Source organism: Ovis canadensis, chromosome 5 (genome assembly GCF_042477335.2).
Source record: "Ovis canadensis isolate MfBH-ARS-UI-01 breed Bighorn chromosome 5, ARS-UI_OviCan_v2, whole genome shotgun sequence".
Taxonomy (NCBI): Eukaryota; Metazoa; Chordata; class Mammalia; order Artiodactyla; family Bovidae; genus Ovis; species Ovis canadensis.
The window spans coordinates 93,518,652-93,524,651 of record NC_091249.1 but is presented as its reverse complement, the minus strand read 5'-3'; positions in this window follow the sequence as shown (position 1 = coordinate 93,524,651).

Genomic DNA, 6,000 nt, shown 5'->3' with positions numbered 1-6,000 from the left:
CAGAATAATGGTGGATGCGTGCCATTAAACATTTGTCCAAATCCATAGAATGTATAACACCGAGAATGAAACCTAGTATATACACCATGGGCTTTGAATGATAATCAATGTGTCATCGATTGTAACAAATGTACTACTCTAGTGGAGGTGGCTGTACCTTATGGGCAGAGGGTATGTAAGAATTCTCTGTACTTTCTCTCCTCAACTTTGCTCTGAACCTAAAACTGCTCTAAAAATACAGTCTTAAAAAAAAAGCTTCCTGGGGTTCCATGGCAAACCTACTGAATCAGACTGAATCTTGGCAAAGGATTATGATCTAAGGAATGTGATTTTTAGCAAATTTCTTTGGAGACAAGACCACTAATCATGTAGGCAGAAGTAAGAAAGGGGAAGGGGAGAGAAAATGGGAAGGAAGAGATGAGGACAAAAATTAGTGTCGACTAATATTGCTGTATACCAACCTCAGAGATTTAGATTCAGCAGAATTGGATGAGGCTTAGTAACCTGTATTGAAAATCTCCTCAGATGTTTCTGAAGCTACAATGAGGTGCCACCTCACACTGGTCAGAATACCCATCATTTAAGTCTACAAATAATGGTTGGAGAGGGTGTGGAGAAAAGGGAATGCTCTGCCACTGTTGGTGGGAATATAAACTGGTGCAGCCACCACTGGAAACCAGTAGAGAGGTTCGCTCAAAAAAACAAAAAAATAGACTCACCATATGATCCAGCAATCCCACCTCTGGCATATAACCAGACAAAAATGCAATTCAAAAAGGTGTATGCACTCCTGTGTTCACAGCAGTACTATTCACAATGGCCAAGACATGGAAGCAACCGAAATATCCATCAGCAGATGCATGGATAAAAAATATACATATAAAATTGTGTGTATATATATATATGTACATATGTATATACTTCTCTGGTGGCTCAGATGGTAAAGAATCCACCTGCAATGTGGGAGACCTAGGTTTGATCCCTGGGTTGGGAAGATCCCCTGGAGGAGGACACGGCAACCCTCTCCAGTATTCTTGCCTGGAGAATCCCCATGGACAGAGGAGCCTGGCAGGCTACAGTCCATGAGGTCGCAAAGAGCTGGACATGACTGAGTGACTAAGCACAGCACATACAACACACAGGTATATATACACAACGGACTCTTAGTCATAAGGAAAAATGGTAAAGAGTCCGTCTACCAATGCAGGAGACATTAAGAGACGCGGGTTCAATCCCCAGGTCAGGAAGATCATTTGGAGGGGAAATGGCAAGCCACTCCAGCATTCTTGCCTGGAGAATCCCATGGACAGAAGAGCCTGGCGGGCTACAGTCCACAAGGTCACACAGAGTTGGACATGACTGAAGCGACTTAGCATGCACAGAAGAATGAAATAAGACCATGTGCAATGTGAATGGACCTAGAGATTATTATACTAAGAGAAGTCAGAAAGAGACAAATATCACATTATCACTTAGATGTGGAATCTAAAATACGACACGAACAGAAAGAGACTCACAGACATAGAGAACAGTTTTGACGCTGACAAAGTGGAGGGAGGGATGGGAAAGAAAGGATTGGAGTTTGGAATGAGCAGATGCAAACTATTATATACAGGATGGATAAACAACAAGGTCCTACTATATACCACAGGGAACTACATTCAATACTAACAGAAAAGAATATGAAAAAGAGCATATATATATATATATATATATATATATATATATATGTAACTGAATCACTTTGCTGTATAGCAGAAATTAACACTGTAAGTCAACTATACTTCAATAAAATTTTTAAAAATTAAAATAGAACAAAACCTCCTTAGGTGATTCTGATAGAGGGAGGGACATCCCTACATCCATGAAAGAGCTTTGTGGAAGTCAAGTTTTCTGGAAAAAAAGGGAGCATGAAGCTGAAAAGGAAGCTAAAATCACACATAATATTTCTGATGGAGAAAATAAAAGGTTCTGAATGTTAAGGAAGAAAAAGGATATAGTCAAAGGCAATGAAAGGATGATTTTGAGCAAAGGACAAAACAACTCGAGAAAAGGGTTCTTCATTCTGAGATTAATAATTATTTCTACCAGAAGACAAGCCTGGGACATGTCTCACGATCACACAGCTGCACATTCTTCACCATGACTTCATGAAAACAAGGCAGATGACAAAGTTATCTTTGGGGATTTAGTCTCATAAATAGATTAGGTAGTAAAGCTCTAACATGCCAGTTATCAGAGTAGTAATTTCTGAATGCCACAATCCCATGGAGGAGGGCATGGCATCCCACTCCAGTATTCTTGCCTGGAGAATCCCATGGACAGAGGAGCCTGGCAGACTACAGTCTATAGGACTGCAAAAAGTCAAGACTGACTGAAGCAATTTAGCACATGTGCATGCAAAGCATTTATTATGAACACGTAAAATTAATTAGCAAAACCTTTCAGATAAAAATCAGTTCATACAATGGGTTTAAAAAATCAATTTTTAAAGGTGACATTCAAAATCTATCAAGTTGGTAAGTGTGTCCATGAATTGGAAAACAAGTATAGACCAGGATGCCCCAGATTCACCCCAAGCAAACCAGAATGAATATCCCCCTAATGGCAATACCTCTATGGACATTAATACAGTAACAATAATCATCTATCCTAACTTCAGTGTTCCAAAGAGGACCTGATGGTAATTACAAATGTAGAAACCACAGATCTAATCCAATTTCTTTTTTCTCCCTACCCATGTTCTTGGTGTGAAACATTAAATGGCACCTAAAGCTAGGGTAACCATGAAATTTATTATTCAGAACAGGACACTTCTTTGGGGAAAGGGCTATGCCCTGTAGCTTGTGGGATCTTAGTTCCCCAACTAGGGATTCAATCTGGACCCTCAGCACTGAAAGGGTGGAGCCTGACCACTGGACCACCAGGGAACTCCCAAATGATTCAGTCTGAACTCATGGCATAATTTTTCTTACAAAATTCCTACTTCTTTCCACTGAACAGGCTAAGAAACAATGACCAACCCAAAAGACACCTCTAGTGCCCAAACTGTGGCCGCCAGATGTCATTTATCACTCAACAGGGTCGGGTCTCCTTTGAGAAATATTCTATTCCAGGTCTGCACAGAAAATGTTCAAGATGAGACTGGCAATCTTGTCATCTCAGAAAATGAGGAGTCTCCCAAAGATGAACAGGTTTGGGTACAATAGGACACTTTTGAGTGAAAGAGGCTTTTAATAAGTGTACCAGGAAAACAAGTATAGACCAGGATGCCCCAGATTCACCCCAAGCAAACCAGAATGAATATCCCCCTAATGGCAATACCTCTATGGACATTAATACAGTAACAATAATCATCTATCCTAACTTCAATGTTCCAAAGAGGACCTGATGGTAATTACAAATGTAGAAACCACAGATCTAATCCAATTTCTTTTTTCTCCCTACCCATGTTCTTGGTGTGAAACATTAAATGGCACTTTTATAATTACGTGGCACAGCAGTAATTAATATTGATCTTGGAACTTGGGAAAGTGCCAGGGTCCAGCCCCGGCAGATCCAGGGAATTCGAAGGGTGGACGGCGTCGGCGTGGAAAGACTTGTTTATTTATTAATGAAAGATTAGATTAAGAAACTATAGTGTAGTAAGAAGATTAAGTGGAGGAAGAGGGCTGAATAGCTTGGTTTACGCGGAAGGCCAATAAAATTCCAGACAAGGAATTTGCACCATCTACGTTGGGCCACCGGCGCCCGCTTGAATATCTAAGGGTGCCTCGCCTTAAGCTCCCTTTCTCGCGGGTCTTAACAGCCAGGGCAAGTAAGTAGACCTGGCGAGCCTCCGCGCTCCAGGTGGAGGTTCAGCCTGAAGTTAAAGTAAAGAGCAGAGAGAGGGAAAGAGAGAGAGAAGAAGAAAGAGAGAGAGAGAAACGGGGGGAGCCAGAGCCCCAAGAAACCAGGCTGGGAGACTAGTTAGAGAAGCTGGTCCAAGAAGCTGGCCCCAGAAGCTGGCCCCCAAAAACTGGCCCCTGGCCCCCATCCTTTATTGTTCAGAAGGCCTTTTATACTTTTGATAAAACACAGAGATCAATGGGTAACACAAGATTATGTAGCGTTCGCAGCTCAGACTCTTTCTATACATCATTTTGTATACAAAAGGTCTCAGGTGATTTACATTATCTTCTGGCCAAGAGGCTTGTTAACACTTTTTGGCTCTCTTCCTTAATGAATGTTAATCTTGTTTCCCCTGAAGTGTTTTTCTTTAATCTACATCTCCTTAAAGCATTAAAGTTACATCTCTATAGAACAAAGGTGCAGTGGGATATAACAAAGAAGGTACTTAACTCAAAGATCTAATGTTGCTAACACAAGGTCTACTACTTGTTTTTCTAACTATATCTACAAATAAAGGATGTGAAAATTTGGCAGCAAGTATTGACTCAACAAATGAAACCTTTAATCAGTCCTAAAAAGATTTTGACTCCTCGGAAGCCCCTACATTCCTAGGATGTTTTAAGCTTCCTGTGCCTCCTGCGGTCAGGAGGCCTCAAACAATCACACGCGCAGCTGTACGAGTCCTGCAGGCAGGCTAGAAAGCCATCAGAGGAGTATTTGGATTGAAACACTCTTTCAAATGCAGAAGACTAAAGCCCTGAATTGACTTTTTCCAGAAAATGTCAGAAGAGTGGAAAAGCAGAGCACAAAAGCCGGCAGATTTTTGTTGGGGTACATGCTTAGGAATTTCCAGAGGGGTCCCTGAAGTCTGAGCACGCCTTGCGTATGTCAGCTTCCTTCCTCATGACCTTGTCACGGGCGGGATTCCTCACACTGGCTCCCGGCAGGAAAGGTCAACATTAACTTGTAGACTGCATTAGATTCAATCTCGTTTTTCCTCTGGAATTCATGCAGTGAGCACTGTTTTACCAGCTGCATTACGACTACCACCAAGACAACAAGCTCCACTTGGACAAACTGTCAGAAGAAATTTTTATTTTTTTGTTTTAACATTTAGGACATTTCTGTACAGATCTGGAATCCTTAGTGAAATAGTATCTTGATTATAAAGAGTCATTTCACTGGGTTTCTAATATGAAAAGGTTTGGTTGTTCTTTTCTATTTCAATAAATATTTGTTGGGGTTCTATAGTATGCCATGCTTTGTCTAAATGATAGATTAAGCATAGGAGAGAAAGATCAAATGATTTGTCAGTCCAATGAAAAATACCGTTTAGTCACTCATAATCTATGAGACTCAGTTCAGTTCAGTTCAGTTCAGTCGCTCAGTCATGTCCGACTCTGCAACCCCATGAACCGCAGCACGCCAGGCCTCCCTGTCCATCACCAACTCCCAGAATTCACCCAAACTCATGTCCATCGAGTGGGTGATGCCATCCAGCCATCATCCTCTGTTGTCCCCTTCTCCTCCTGCCCTCAATCCCTCCCAGCATCAGAGTCTTTTCCAATGAGTCAACTCTTTGCATCAGGTGGCCTAAGTATTGGAGTTTCAGCTTTAGCATCAGTCCTTCCAAAGAACACCCAGGACTGATCTCCTTTAGAATGGACTGGTTGGATCTCCTTGCAGTCCAAAGGACTCTCAAGAGTCTTCTCCAACACCACAGGTCAAAAGCATCAATTCTTTGGCACTCAGCCTTCTTCACAGTCCAACTCTCACATCCATACATGACCACTGGAAAAACCATAGCCTTGACTAGACGGACCTTTGTTGGCAAAGTAATGTCTCTGCTTTTGAATATGCTGTCTAGGTTTGTCATAACTTTCCTTCCAAGGAGTAAGTGTCTTTTAATTTCATGGCTGCAGTCACCATCTGCAGTGATTTTGGAGCCCCCCAAAATAAAGTCTGACACTGTTTCCACTGTTTCCCCATCTATTTCCCATAAGGTGATGGGACCGGGTGCCATGATCTTAGTTTACTGAATGTTGAGTTTTAAGCCAACTTTTTGACTCTCCTCTTGCACTTTCAGCAAGAGGCTTCTTAGTTCTTCAT